This window comes from Thermobia domestica, chromosome 1 (assembly GCF_964235325.1).
Source record: "Thermobia domestica chromosome 1, izTheDome1.hap1.1, whole genome shotgun sequence".
Lineage (NCBI taxonomy): Eukaryota > Metazoa > Arthropoda > Insecta > Zygentoma > Lepismatidae > Thermobia > Thermobia domestica.
The window spans coordinates 392,774,762-392,791,172 of record NC_137454.1 but is presented as its reverse complement, the minus strand read 5'-3'; the positions used below and the strand labels follow the sequence as shown (position 1 = coordinate 392,791,172).

Here is a 16,411-nt window from a genome sequence, read left to right as displayed (position 1 = left end):
AAACTGTTGCGGAAGTACTGCAGGATTCTGAAGCATGTATTTTTGGATAGAGCACATATTAGTTCCGTAGTAAAGTCTTAACCTGACTACGGTAGACCCCATAGTTTTGGAGCTATGGTCCTTTAAAGTTTTTTTTTTTTTTGACGTTTTCGGCAGCCTATAACTCCGAAAGGAAGCATTTGTGCACCCAGATTGGTGTATACTTTTTGTCTTATCTTGGTGTCAGGAATCACCTCCTAAACTTTGTCGGTGTTGTTTTGAAACACCCTATATATATTCTAAAAATTTCTTACATTACTATTTGGCCTAGGATCATGGTTCAAAGGCCATTTTCTTCAGTATTACGCTCCCTTTCTAACAGTACCACTCACATGTCCGTATCATACACCTGTACCCGGAAATTCAGGAAAATCCGGAATTTTTCTGAAAAATCATCCCCTCAGAAAATTTGCGCCGGGTTCAGGTAGAGATCTAAAAAAAAAAAGAAAAATAGAAATACTCAAAGATGCACACAATCCGTATGCAAAATTTCAATCTGATATTTTTAAAACTAAAGGCGTGAAAAACTTTTGAAATTTGCCTCTAGAAAGAAGTCACGCCCCTTTGCCCCCATTTGGCACCCCCCCAAGTTGATCATTCGGTTCCAACACTCATCTTAGGTGTTCTTTGGTCCATGCTTGACTTGACCAATAATAATTAAAAAAATCGGTTCAATGTGTGTTATATTAACTTAAACGTTTAACCACTATACTACTTCATGGTACAAATTCGTACCAAAAATTCCAAAAGGACTATATCGTGTTCATGGTCTCCGATGAATTTTAGTCTGTGACACATCTTCAGCAGAAAAATCAGGTCAGGTTTCTGGTTCTTCCTCGGCGTACAATGCCACCTGAGTGGAGACATTCATTCTGTTAAGACAATGGAGCAGCTAAAACCAAACGTTGTAGCATTACCACAACTGTATTGTTTTATAACAATGCGGAGGCAGGGCACAATATGAAGAGGGTTCTGGTGAACTTACTGATATTTTTTTTTTAATCTTTTCTCTTACATAGATCTGATGACAATTCAATCAAAAACTACTTTGTAGCTGGGTAGTTAAAATAATGATATTATTAACATTATTGTTGTAATGTTCATTTTATATAGACAATAACAATAAATGTCCGTTTATTTAACAGAACATATTTTGAATGAAATTTCTCTTGCTATAAACTGTATGTTGTGTTCTGTTTACGAAATCCACGGTTAATTGTGGAGCTTATATAGGGACACAATTAAAGCTAGGCATTGGTTGTAAACAATCAGATTTCAAATGAAATAATTCCGGTTATTGGCTTTAATAATTGCTTTGGGCTGTAGCATAAAATGTCCAATATTAACCATAACAAAGATATCTAAATAGCCTTCGTTATTAGGGTTCGAATCCCAGGGGATTAATTATATCCACTTCTATTTTCTCATCTATATATATTGTTGTATTTACAGCACATTCGGTTTATTGTTATTTTAATTGTTTATGATATGTCATCGACTGAGTGTGCTCAATGAATTGTTTACTGTGTGTTGGTGAGTAATTACTTCATGGCAATTCTCTTAGCTCAGTTTACATTATAATGGAATGGTAAATCTAGCAAAGATTTGATGATAATTTCCTGACTTGGCTTTATTCAGACAAGTAAACGAAATGTGAATAAATTCAAGTAAATTCAAGGAAATGTGAATAAATTCAAGGAAATGTTAATAAATGCAAGGAAATGTGAATAAATTCAAGGAAATGTGAATAAATTCAAGGAAATGTGATAAATTCAAGGAAATGTGAATAAATTCAAGGTAAATTCAAGGTAAACTAAGTACTTGACTTATCTATACGTTGTGCTTTGCCTTTCGTGAATACTCCTTTTTATATGTACTGCATGTAACTATTAGGAGTCTGTGCGTCACAGTTAGGATTATGTGTCACTCAGTGGTAGAGCGCTTGCTTACCTCTGGTGCGTGGAGTCCCTGGTAAAACCCCGGCCTAGTAAATTTGTGGTGGACAACATCGTGTTCCTGGGTTTCTCGTAATATTTCAATTTCCTCCCGCTTTCTCATTCCATCAATTTTTCCATCATCATTCACTTGCTTTAATCATCGTCTCCCTTAAGGCTGCAGACCACTAAATATTTTTGAAAAACTAATAATTTTTCTTTTGCCCGTTTCTCGTAAGTGGAAAGAGGTAATAAAATGTAACTTACCACAATAATAGATAATGTTATTCTACACCTGAAAATACAAATCGGAAGAATTTTCAGTGTTGCCATGCATAGAAATTACAGTGTGACCAGAATTTGAATTACTCAAAAATCTAGGTAAAGGCAGCGACTAGAAAAATGAATTCAACGGTAATTTATGAGTTATCATGCTGTCTATCCTTCTTGTTTACTACTTTTTAAATAATGTTTTTATTTATTTTGTAATGACTTATTTATTTTGTAAGAATTTATGTAAGGTTTATAAAATAAATAGAAATATTATTTAGAAAGTAGTAAACAAGAAGGATAGACAGCATGATAAGTCATAAATTACCGTTGAGTTTATTTTTCTAGTCGCTGCCTTTACCTAGATTTTTGAGTAATTCAAATTCTGGTCACACTGTTATTTCTATGGATGGCAACACTGAAAATTCTTTCGATCCGTATTTTCGGGTGTAAAATAGCATTATCTATTATTGTGGTAAGTTACATTTTATTACCTTTTTCCACTTACGAAAAACGGGCAAAAGAAAAATTATTAGTATTTCAAAAATATTCAGTAGTCTGCCCCCTTAACCTAAAGGTCATAATAATGGGACGTTAAACTGAAAGCTTTCATTTCATTTCATGATTAGGTACGAGTGACGTAACTAAGGGGAGCCGCAATTATAGACACATATTTATTTTCGCTATGAGATAAGGAAAGGTGTTTTAGAAAACTAAAAATCATAAAAAAAAAAAAATACATCAAAAACTTAACAGGACAACAACGACTCACCAACCTTAGGATCATATCCATAGACTATAAATTACCTTCAAAGCTATCTTTTGAAGACATTAAAAAAAAAAAAAAAAAAACATTTGCAGATAAAAGAGCCGGCAAAGTTAAATTTTAGTTCCTACTTTTTGTGATTTCATTTAACTTACATATTTGCAAAATGTCCGAGTATAATATTCCAGACAACAGCTTGACTATTTGTCATAATTAATTTCTATTCTAAAGTAACAGACTGTTGATTCATTCTACATTTCAATATAATTCCAAAAATATCAGGTGTATTCGGGGAGCATTTTGGTTTGGTTGGCCAGGGAGAGCGCTAAGGCGAGTTCTGCCCCGGGCGAGAACTAGCCTACTTGCCGTCGCTGTTACGTACTGTACCAGCAGTAAAAATCGAGATAATCTCTGCAAAAATGAATTTTGATGGTCACATGACTTGTAAAAAAATCCCGGAAAGTTTTACTTGAAACACCACTCGTTGTCAACTGTGATACTTATTGAAAATATTGACAATTTGCTTTTTTCACACTACGTAACGTGTAAGTAAAAAATCCTGATTTACGGAAAATTCTTTGATAATACATTTCCTGGTAGAAACACTATGCTAAGACTGGACTTCGACGTCCTCAGACGGTACTGTCGATCGTACTAGCGGGGGAAACACCCGTATTTAACGGGTAAAAGCAACAATTACTTCCCAACTGACGTCAGCATGTTAAATACAGGTGTCTCACCCGCGTTAGTACCATCGGCACCACCGTCCGAGAACGCCGAGAACTGGTCTTGGTATGGTATTCTTACGGGGAAACATGTTATCTAAGATTTCCCCGTAAATCTGGATTTATTTTCTTTCATTGTAATGGTGTTTATCTATATCTATATATTAAAATGCTAGGTTTATATGTTATATGATATTCCGAAACATAGCCTACGGCAATCCTTTTGAGTTCATATAAACTTATACCTTTCAAGGAAGAGAAGGAAAGAGGATGTTCTTCCTTACATTCAAGGAAACGAGTGGTAAAGCACAACTGAATCACTATATTACGGAACTATTTATTTTAGTTTAACGTCTTACGATTATGCCCTTTAGGCTAAGGAAGATTAAGAGGCCTCATCACTGCGAAATTAAAATACCGCTAATTTTACAGTAATTATGTGATATCTTCAAATAGATAAAAGATAATCGAAAAGTGGAACAAGACCTCCCTAGACAATATTATTCTGCGTGAGATACCGTTATCATGACTCATTTATCTGCTTTTGATTTCCAGCCATTTAGAAAATCGGCATTTATTTTCGCGTTTCTAAATAACTGCAAACGGAAAGCTACTAGGTGACTCGTGATAACCGTACCTCATGCAAAATAACATCGTCTAGGGAGGTCTTGATCCACTTTTCGATTATCTTTTATCTATTTGAAGATATCACATAATTAATGTAAAATTAGCGGTATTTTAATTTCGCAGTGATAGGGACTCTTAAGGCAAGTGAGTGATGATTGAAGATCTGGTGAAATGGTAAAGTGAGAGGAAACACGATGTTATCCATCAGAAACTTACTTGGCCGGCACCAAAGGGTCCTACCACTGATCCAGTGTACTCCCTACTATATTACAGCAGAATTAGTGGAAGGAGAACAACTGCCACGTTATTGTTCACCACAATCTCACATGACCAGTGGCGTATTTACGGGGGGCTTCCGGGCTTAAGCCCCCCCCGAAATCTTACTTACTATAGTAAAGTATATGAAATATCTTCTAGAATTTTCACATTTTCAGGCAAAGCCCCCCCCCCCCGAAAGTTAGCAAAGCTCCTCCCGAAACAAAATCATAAATACGCCACTGCACATGACACTTATGAAATCAAACCTCCATGAAAACAACGCCCATCCACATGAGCACTAATTATAACGCATACGAAAAATTAGTGCCAAATTAGAGATGATACTGCATAAAAAGAAAATTAGTAATATTAGCATCAAGCCATAAAAAAAAAAAAAAAAACGTACGAAAATTCTCTACTGGCGACATCATCAAAGAAACAGGAGTATCCCGGAGCTACCAAGAAAACAATATTAATACTTTTCTTTGATGATAAAATTAACAACACTAACTTTCTTTCTATACGGTATCGTCAGCACTAATTTTTGACATACTTTTCAAGATTAGTGCTTCAATATTAAAAGTGGGTGGGGTTCTCTTCACGTGAAAACAGTCCAACCCACATAGAGTAGGAAATTCTTATTTTTTAGTAAGAGGACTAAAGTAGTATTTTTTACTAATTTTCTTTCTATGATGATATCAGCAATAGTATTTTTTTTTTTTTTGGCGTATGTACGTATTACGATTAGTGCTCATGTGGGTGGGGCTGCCTTCACGTAGGTTTAAACCAGGACTCTTCGTGCTAGAAATAAGAACTTTTCCACTGAAACGATTGTGCCTTAAGTACTTGTACTTATAGAAAACAGAAATATCCACACAATTGAAGGAAAATTATAACACAAATCTGCTGTAATGACTGGATAAGAATACAAATACTCAACCCTTGCAAAACTAAATTGTGCAAGCATTTTAGAAGACTTCAAGAGTTTTTATTATTATTATGTTAATTGCTCCTCACAACGGTATTTATAAATTTAAAGAAAGGAAATATTCAATACTGCATTGAATATGAATGGAGTTGCTTCTAGCAACAGATTTGTAGGGATTATTACTAATCCCTGTGGGGAAATTTATTCTATGCTGAAACAACTCGTATCGACAACGTAATAATAATAGCTCAGGAGAGCAAAATAGACATTTTAAACATTATATGTATTATCAAAAACAGAATTAATGCTGAGCACTTGACTATGCAACAAAGGAAGGCCACAGAAATATTCCAAAGCGCATATAAAGTTAACACTACTACTACTACTACTGCTACTACTACTACTACTACTACTACTACTACTACTACTACTACTACTACTACTACTACTAATAATAATAATAATAATAATAATAATAATAATAATAATTATTATTATTATTATTATTATTAAGTACTCTGCCCTTTGGCAGGTCCCGGGGCTAATATGTTTTTCTTTGTTCTTCTTGCCCCTGCCAAGTGAACTTTGTGGTGGACAAACACCGTGTGCGTGGGTTTTCTCGGGGGTTCTCCCGTTTCCTCCCACTTTCTTCATTCCACCAGTTCATTCATTACTCATCATCACTGTCTCCTTTAGCCTAACTGGCATAACCGTGGGACGTAAAACTCAAAGATTTCATTTCATTTTTTCTTTGTTCTTCTTTTCTTTTCTTTTAAAGCTTTGGGCCTGAAATTTTTCTTCCATGTTTCTCAAATCTTCAGCTTCTTCTTTTAACTAAATATTTTCTTCTATTTTCCAAATGATCGATCAGTTATGTTCTTCTTCCTATTCTTCGCTTTCCTTCCACCATTCTTTCTATGGCGGTATGAACGAGATAATTTCTTCGTAAGATATATCCAATCCAATGGGCCTTCCTATAAAGGATGCTGGCTAGAAGCTTCCTCTTCTTTCCTATCCGTTTCAGAACATCCTCATTTGTTACTGTTTCTGTTCATTTTTATCTTCTCCATCTTCTTTCAACACCACATACCGAGGCTCTCTAAATATTTCTTCTCTAACTTCCGTAATATCCAAGTCTCTGAACCATACAGTTCAATACTCCATATATAGCATTTGATCAATTTCTTCCTTAGTCCAATATTGAGCCCGCTAGTTAAGAGTGATCTTTTCTTGTTGAATGCTTCTTTTGGCTATGGCGATACTTGACCTGATCTCTTTATTACAATAAGCGTCTTTCATCAAAATACTTCTTCGATAGTTCATGTGATCGACCTTTTCAATTCTCTTTGTTCTAGTCTGACCCATGAGGGTGCGTTTCCACGGAATATTTTCATGACATTCGATTTTATTTTAGTCTTTTAGATTTCAACAGGTCGCTTGAAGTGAAGACGTAAGTTTGGATATTTACGACGGATATATAAAATGAGTGCAATGTATCTTCGCACCTGAAAAAAAAATACGTGTTTCTCCACATAAACAAATTTGATCCAAATCTGTTGTGCATTTGCTGTGCAAGAGTTTGGTGAATTCACCGGAACAATGCACCAAAGAGTAGAATTCTCCTGAAAAGAGAGTAAGAATCGACGAAATTTATTTTTTACAAGTATGAAGAAATAATATTATAAGCAATATTTAGAAAAAGTGGCTGAACTTTTTTCTTTTAACGGTATATTAAGTAACTATATTTTAAAGGACGTACCGCAGAACTTTTTCCAAGCGGCGAGCAAGAAATTCCAACATAAAAACATTATCTGAAGGTCCCAATATGACTCAGGATAAAGGCATTTTTTGGGTTGCCATATTTACATCCAACAGAAGTATCAGATGCCTTTACTCAACTAATATCAATGACGCCGGATGATACAGGGCATAAATTTTCCGATTACGTCCTAGAAAACTACATAGAAGACGGTTGCAAGTAAGTAGCTTCCTTTTGAATTTCATCTATAGTAGCACATGCTTCAATAACTCTTAATACTGCAAAAACTGTTGTCCTAGTTTGAACACAACATTAATGGTTGTGCTGATATGGTATTTTCTCTCAATGCAACTTAATTATAGTGAAATTTTCTTCTGTCTTCATGTAAGACGTAGATTAAAATGCAGGTTTTGATAGTTGTAAACAAATTACGGACCAAGACTATAAATATTTCTTGAATCTAGTGTTATAAATGTTTTAGTGTTTTATATAAATTGTCAATAATTGTGTGCATGAACTAAGGATCTTTTTATTTTATTAATTTTAGGTATCCACCTGTCATGTGGGCGTCTATACCATCCACGATGCGTCGGACGACAAATGGACCAGAAGCTTTTCACAGACATTATAATAGTCAATTTTACTTCCCTGCTCCTGATATTCATACGGTGATTTCTGCTTTGTTAGAGATCCAAACGGAAACTGCCATGAAAATAACGTCCATATTAAAAGGAATTTCAAAGGCCCAAAGACCAGCAGAAGTCAAAAGGAGCGAGTTTGTCATGAGGAAGTATGCTGAGTTCAGGAATTCGCAGAGAAACTATGAGAAGGCACGTATGACATTTTTAAAAGCTGTAGGATTTAAATTTCAAGCATTCAAACTGTAAAATGAAATTTTCTGTAAATAAGTATGTTGCTTTGTAAATATTAGAATGCAATAAAATATATCTCATAAAGGAATAGCTTTATACATTTCATTTCGATGCAAAATTTCACACAATTCCTTAAATCCTGTTGTTGGCAACGTCGCGGCGGAAATTTGCGCAATTTCAGCACTTTCTGCTCCTCGTTAATAAGACATAAATTACTTAGATTATCAACGATCTAATCTTTAGAAAAATTTGCGCAATGTCGTTGCACCGACATGTAACGTCAAAACAGCTTGTTTCTATAGCCGTGACGTAAGCATCTCTCTTTTTTTTTTCTTTTTGCATCATAAGAAATATTTTTTCTGAGATTTTTGGTACAGGTGCTATAGTGAAGACTAGTTTTACATGATTAGATCATGAAACTAAAACTTGTGGTCAGAACGGAAATGTCCATTATGTACGCACATTGCATAGCTGCAGCAAGAAGTGTCAGACAAGGATGTATATGACGCCCCAATTACTTAACATTTACAGTGAATGTTTAATGAAGCAAGCAGTACTGGGAGATTTCAAGATTGGAGGGCAGGTCATTAATAAGATCAGATATGCAGATGATAAGGTTTATTATAGCTGGAACCGAGCAAGGATAACAGGAGATGTTTGACAAAATAGTTGACACTGGAAAACTTTATGGAAATAAAATAGAAATTAACAGAGAAAAGGGACCGTGGCGGTTCAGTGGTAGAGGGTTCTTCTTTGATGCATGGAGTCCTTGATTCGAACCCAGCTCACGCCCAAGTGAACTTCGTGGTGGACAAACACCGTGAGCGTGGGTTTTCTCGGGGTTCCCCCGTTTCCTCCGAGTTTCTTCATTCTACCATTTAATTCATTTCTCTTCATCACCGTCTTGCATTACCGTGGGACGTAAACATTAAATATTTCCTTTCAACATCGAAAAATCGAAAGTCATGAGAATATTCCGTGGGAACGTGCTCTTATAGATCAGAGTAGGACAAAGAGAACTTAAAGAAGTCGATAATTTCAAGTACCTTTGAAGTAATTTGACGAAAGATGCTTGTTCTACCAAAGAGATCAGGTCAAGAATTTGCAATAGCCAAGGAAGCATTCAAAGAGAAAGTATCATTCTTAAGAGTCCCTATCACTGCGAAATTAAAATACCTCTAATTTTACAATAATTATGTGATATCTTCAAATAGATAAAAGATAATCGAAAAGTGGATCAAGACCTCCCTAGATGATGCTATTTTGCATGAGGTACCGTTATTACGAGTCACCTAGTAGCTTTCCGTTTACAGTTATTTAGAAACGCGAAAATAAATGCCGATTTTCTAAATAGCTGGAAATTGAAAGCAGATAAATGAATCGTAATAATAATGGTATCTCACCCAAAATAATATTGTGTAGGGAGATCTTGTTCCACTTTTCGATTATCTTTTATCTATTTGAAGATATCACATAATTACTGTAAAATTAGCGGTATTTTAATTTCGCAGTGATGAGGCCTCTTAACTAGCAGGTCTAGCATTGGACTAAGGAATAAGTTGGACAAGTGCTATATATAGAGTATTGGACGTATGGTTCAGAGGCTTGAACATTAAGAAACTTAAAGAAGAAATATTTCAAAATGCGGTGTTGGAAGAAGATGGAGACGTTAAAAGAGATAGAGACAGTAACAAAAGATGATGTTTTAAATATGATAGGAGAGAAGAGGACACTTTTAGCCACCATCCTTCGTAGGAAGGCCAATTGGATAGAACACATCTTGCGAGGAAATTGTCCTCTTCATACCGCCATAGAAGGAAAGATGGAAGGAATAGGAAGAAGAAGAACATAAGTAATGGATAATTAGAAGAAAATATTGGGAGTTAAAAGAGAAAGCTGAAGATCGAGAAACGAGGAAGAAACATTTCCAGGCCTAAATCTGAAAAGCTAAGCAAAGACTCTAAAATGTGGTATTCAACAAACTTAAAAAGTTCCTTACTAAATTCTCTATGTCTGTGTGTGTCTGTTATTTGCGATTTTTTTTTTAAATTTTGAGCCCTCCATTCGATAGCGCATCAAAAACTATCTAAAAAAGGATTTATTTTTTTTTATGTCTTACCGTTCCCGAGATATTGACCAAAGAAATTCCGATTTCGGGAGATTTCAGGAGTCATATCTCGGGAACCGTAAATCATAGAGAGATGACATTTTGCGAATTTTTCAATTTTGAGCACTCCATTTTGACCATGTGTCTTCACAAAACAACGTATCGTAGAACGTTTTTCCAGAACTCTTAAACAAAACATGTCGAAAAAATTTTCTTTCTGAAGGAAATTATAAATGGATAGATATATTACAAGAATTTTTAATGAGTATAATAATAAAGTACATTAGTATCGAGCCTGTAGAAGTTATAAAAAAAAGAATTATTTTTTTAAAGTTCGTTCTGACAATGCTCTTGGACCATTCTCAACTGGTTTGTTTTGTTCTTTCCTTAAACGATTATTCTTGAGGATGATACCATTTCCGTTGTGAATTAATGATTCTGTTTTAGTGTTTAACGCTCCATGTTATCTTTGAGCGACAGCCAGAGATGCCTTTCACTAATTTTATGAATTGTAAATGAAATTACTGTCACAGCCAGCTTTGTTACACTTGACATAGAATTAACAATTGGCTTACCCTCACTTTGCTCAGGAATCTCCATGTTTCTCTGCACAAAGCGTAGAATAGAAATGAGAAATACAGTTATGGTCGGTCATTCTGTATTCATGTTTATAGATATCTCTCAAGCTTTGTTGGAAATTCTCTTGCAATTAACTTCTCTAGGAAGGTGATCAGAAAGTAAGGTTACAAAGTGTGCAGTGAAACGTGTATATATTATTCCATACAACCAATACAGCCAACAGGTAATTACACACATAGGTAATTTTTCGACATAGTCTCTAGATATATGTTGAGGCAATTCTCACATTGTGGGATGAGTGTGAAAATTTCCTCCTGGTAAAAATTCTGTTCTTGCATGTTCGGCCACGATGTCACAAAGTGTTTCATCTGCAGAATATCGTACACAATGTGACCAACGCTTCCGAACGATATTCCTAATACTACCTTCAGATGCCGTGATGTGATCCTACTCGTATCCTGAATCAACTCCTCCACGCGAGCTGAGTTCAAATCTGTTGATGCCATGTTGAATTGGCTACTGCACTTCTTGTCGGAGACGCTTTTACCTGCCGCAAACTTTTGACACCATTCTGTGCCATGCTGACGAGACATTACAATTTCCCAGCTGCCGGTGAATTTCAGTCGCGGTTCCATGTTTCGCCCACACAAATCGAATAACTGAGAGAACTTCTCCGCGAGACCAGTTTTCCAAACGAGTCGCCATTTGTATTTACTACAACTAGCGCCATAGGTGGCTGGTGGCTGAAACTCTGCACAGTTGCCAACTCCATGTATTAAAATTACCGCACACTCGTCATTCTGCTACAACAGACGAAACTCGAGAAATATCGGTTTTGCGTAACCTTAGTTTCTAATCCTCCCTCGTGTTGTAATTGGCTTATAAATCGTTGAACAAACTCCGCTTTTATTAGACATCAATATTCGAATGATTAAGAACAGTGCACACTCTGTCACTCACTAATGGTAAGTGTTGCCTTATTGTCTTATTACTCTTGATATTTTAGCAGGAAGTAACTGTATAACTAGCACTATACTGTAAATTTTCTTTAAGGTCTTGATGTCAACATGCTTTACTTCACTCACAATGGTCGAACCGTGTCCTCAAATCTTGAAACCTTAATTCAAGAGCCTGACATACTAAATATATATACAATTGAATACACTGAAAACAACGCAATGCCCGTACTTCATCATGTCAAATGGGTTCTCAAGGTGACCTGTGACCTAGATCTGACAGTGACCTCTGACCATGACACTTGATTGACGCATATTTGGTCGGCTTGCGACATAGAATCATACCATACAGCTTTTTCTTTGTTATCACTTCGATTTACGTTTTTTCAGGCTCTTTCAGAATTTACCATTGCAGTCCCATAAGGAAAAAATCGAAATTTGACCTTTGACCCTATGTCTCTTCAATCTTTAGTACGAGTGACATGCTTCTATGGCTAGGTATGCACGCCAGACGAGACTGAAAATTTTATGCGAGACGCGAGACGAGACTAAACCATGCAAGACTAGACGCTAGACGAGACTCGGTTAAGTCTCGCGAGACTTCTCGCAGTCTCGCAACATTTATGAATTACATTTAATTGTATATTTACTGATTTTACATTTATTGAGTTTTCTAAGTTGAGCGTTAATGCCTCCAGGAACAAAAAAGTGATTGGGGCAATAGATATTTTATGAGATTTATTATTATTCAAGGTTGACGTTCAGAATTAAAGCCTTCTTTAGTTTCTATACATCATTAAAAAAGAAAAACTTTTTAAATTAGAAATTTATTACAACATCGATTTAGGACTTTATTTTGCGACACAAACACATACACGCGGGTGCGCACGAATACATGAACTTCTGTTTTTGGTCTGAAAAGTGAATAAGACTCCCTATTGCTTCGAAATGTGATATTTCTGTTGTTTCTGTCTTTTTCACTACTAGCGATTAATGTTGGGGGATAGCGGGGAAATCCCCTCTCGTCAAAGTTTATCCCCATCCCGGCTCGCAGAAATAACATGATATTTTTACATGGAATAAGTGTTTTCTTTCCACATATTTATCAAAAACATCCCCCTCTAGTTCGGAAGTTTAATTCAAACACTGGTTTGGTAGGATGGCCCTATAGGTTTGGTGGGAGATGGTAGGAATGGTAGGAATGTCAGTAAGTTTATTTTCTAGATCTGGCAACACTATGTAAGTTGAAAGCGAAAGGGATGATAAAATGCGAATTCTGGCAATACTGCAGTTAGTTCAACTGTATGATCTGGAAATTGATCCAGAAAGCTTTTTTCGTATCAAGTATAGTTTGCTGGATATTTGGATTCTCGCAATTGTTAACATATTGCGTTATCCACAAGTCCGTTGACACAAGTAATGTTATTCCTTGGTGGATGGTGTAAAGGGAGATAGGCGACAATAAATGACAGCACTGTTCTCCTACGCAAGTAATGTATTTTTATATTTTCTCTGTTGATTCCACAAATTTAATGCTAGAGAGTTTAAACTTTCTGAAAAGAAAGTTCAAACCTATTCTAAGGGAACAATCCGTGTCAATTTTGAATATTGTGACGTTAGAGCATTCCTCGGACTAGAAGCAGGCAAAGACAAGGTTGAAATCCGGTTAAATAAAGACGAAGCAATACATATAGATATAGTAAAAGGATCCGGGTTTGGTTCAATGAGTTCAGAAAAACATATACGGAGACTTACATTCTTTATATCCTAATTACATTGGAGAGTTTCTTTTCGGGGCAAAAATGTGCCCGCATGGCACAATGGAAAATATTGCTGGAGACCTCTAAGCTGGAAAACATTGTTGGGTCCAGTAACAATTAATGTTGGTTTTGCTGTAAATTATGCTATTAATTTGGCGAAAATTAATGGTCCAGCAATCAAAGCCCAGCACAACTTTTCTTTTAATTTGGAGCGGAGGGGACACAAGTTCGGATACCATCTTGAACTCTAGGTTCCGTCTCCTTCGGATGTTATGAACATTCATCCCATGGAAAGCAATGGCAAACAACCATGGATTCACCTTGCCAAGGGACATTTAGGTCAAATACCTGCCTTCGGACAGAATATCACATCATCATTCATTAACAGCCATAGAATAACACATTGCAAAATTTTGACTCAGAATATATGCGAGACTGCGAGACCATGCGAGAAAGTCTCACGCGAGACGCGAGATAAGACTGAAAATTTTATGCGAGACGCGAGACGAGACCTCACATTTGCGAGACGAGACGAAACGCGAGGCGAGACCAACATTTGAGACTGTGAGACAAGACGAGACTTTTCCATTTCTCGTCTCGTCTCGTCTCGCGTGCATCAGTATCTATAGCGAAACAAAACTTGTGTCCTTCATCTAAAGTTACACCAAATTGCACGGCTTTACCTCATACCACTTTTGCACAGTGAACAAATGAAATTGACACACGAATTAATCAACCCTCTCTCTCCCTCTCTCTCTCTCTCCCTATATATATATTACCATTTTTCTTTTGCTTGTTTATTCATAAGTGAAAGGAGATAATGAAATGCAACTTACCACAATCATAAATAATGTTATTCTACAACAAAAAATGTGAACCTGAAGAATTTTCAGTGTTTCCATCCATAGAAATTACAGTGTTGCCAGAATAACAATTCCCCCAAAATCTAAGTTAAGGCAGCGACTAGAGGATCGAACTCAACTGTATTTGATTAGGTATCCTTTTGTTTCGATATCCTGTGAACTGCTTTTTAAATAACATTATTTAATTTTAATAACTGTATGTTAAAACTATTTAGTTTATTACAAACTAAATACAATTATTATTTATAAAGTAGTTGTCTAATTAATTAACTAGATAATATTATTTTACATGAGGTACCGTTACCACGAGTCACCTAGTAGCTTTCTGTTTTCTGCTACTTAGAAACGCGAAAATAAATGCTGGAAATTTCAAACTGGCTGGAAATCGAAAGCATATAAATGAGTAGTGAAAACGGTATCTCATGTAAAATGATAGCCTAGCGAGCGCTTGTTCCACTTTTTGATTATATTTTAGCAATTTGAAGATATCACGTAATTACTATAAAATTAGCGATATTTTAATTTCGCAGTGATTAGGCCTCTTAAAAGGTATAATTCTGTTCGATATACGAAGCTAACTGCGGGGTTCAGTAATGATAATTACATTTAGATTCGTGAAAGAAAAATAGTCAAAATTACTTGTGAAAAATTTGCAACTCTTTTTCTTCATTTTCCTAACTGGTGAGATTTATAGTGGCTTTTAAATCTTTCTAGAGGCATTCTAATGGTTTTCATTTTCTAATCTGGCGCAGAAACGTGCTAATGTATGAGGAAAGTTGTCGATTACATTACACCGGCTAGTCCAAGGATGTTATAAAATAGAGGATCTGCCTATACAACAAGCCATACGTCACAGTTTCGCCACCCTCACTCTGCCTGCTCCGCTCAATAAGATCGCAATGGTTTGAGCCAACATTTATGACGGTAACTTGAGTAGCCAATCAGCGGTGCCGATGCTTGTTTGGTTTTATGCTTCATTGAGTTAATAGGATGAACGTACATATGGGCAGATCCTCTATTTTATAACATCCTTGGACTAGCCAGTCCTTGGGCTTGTTCACTAAACAACATTGTCTTCTCAGAGATTAAGCAATTAGTTACAGTTTTTGATAACAATTGAATGAAGTTAAATCAAAATAAATGACTAAAATATAAATGAAGTTATCCATGTGTGGTTACTCTATCCTGATAAGTCTCCTTCTCAGAATTCCACTTATTTAAATGAAACCACGCATACATAATTTGTGGTTATTCCATCCTGACAAACATTTTTTTTTTTTTACAGAATTCGATTAATTTATATTATCTTTTATCTATACCTAGGTATATTAATTTTAAAAAACCGTTTTCTGTATTTAAAGCAATAGGATTTTTTATTTTTATTTAATCCATTCCACAGTCTTTTATTCACAATTTTTGTTACTGCGAATTCTTGAAACTTTACGCAACAAAATTTAATACTATTAATTCCCAACCATTCGTCCGATCGTGTTCATAGAATAACCATTAAAAAATAAAATGATACAAGAGACGTCCGCGAGAGAGAAGAGAAGACTGTATCCCATGATGCTTTGCCTAAATCGACTGGAAACTAAACGCGTAAATCAAGTGGTGAGAGAAGGGCCTTCAGGCGTTAAAATTTTCTCGACTCCCCCGTTTCCCTCGCTCAAGGGTACAATTTTAACTTCAACATTTTTCTATAACAAACAGGACGCCAAACAGTCGCCTAGAAGCCTGCGATAGCGATCGAAACTATGTTCGTTGTTTATGAAGCTCATTTTTCACTGTTTTTATTCTAATGGTCCCATCAGTCTATACTTCCCCTCACAAATGCATGAGAATTTCTAATTGAAACAGTTTTTTTTTTTCCCAAGAGAAAATTGTGCTATATTGAGACTCAGTTGCTTGTAATATACAGGCAGTATTAGGTAATTTGTACTCTTTCATGGCTCGTGTTAACAACTCTAA

At 35.7% G+C, this 16,411-nt stretch overlaps 1 protein-coding gene across 5 annotated transcripts in view; it reads right to left on the bottom strand.

The window, feature by feature from the left end:
- Positions 1-16,411, bottom strand: part of LOC145665261 (glutamate receptor ionotropic, kainate 2) — a 1,060,711-nt gene that overhangs the window by 555,196 nt on the left and 489,104 nt on the right. The window lies entirely within an intron of this gene.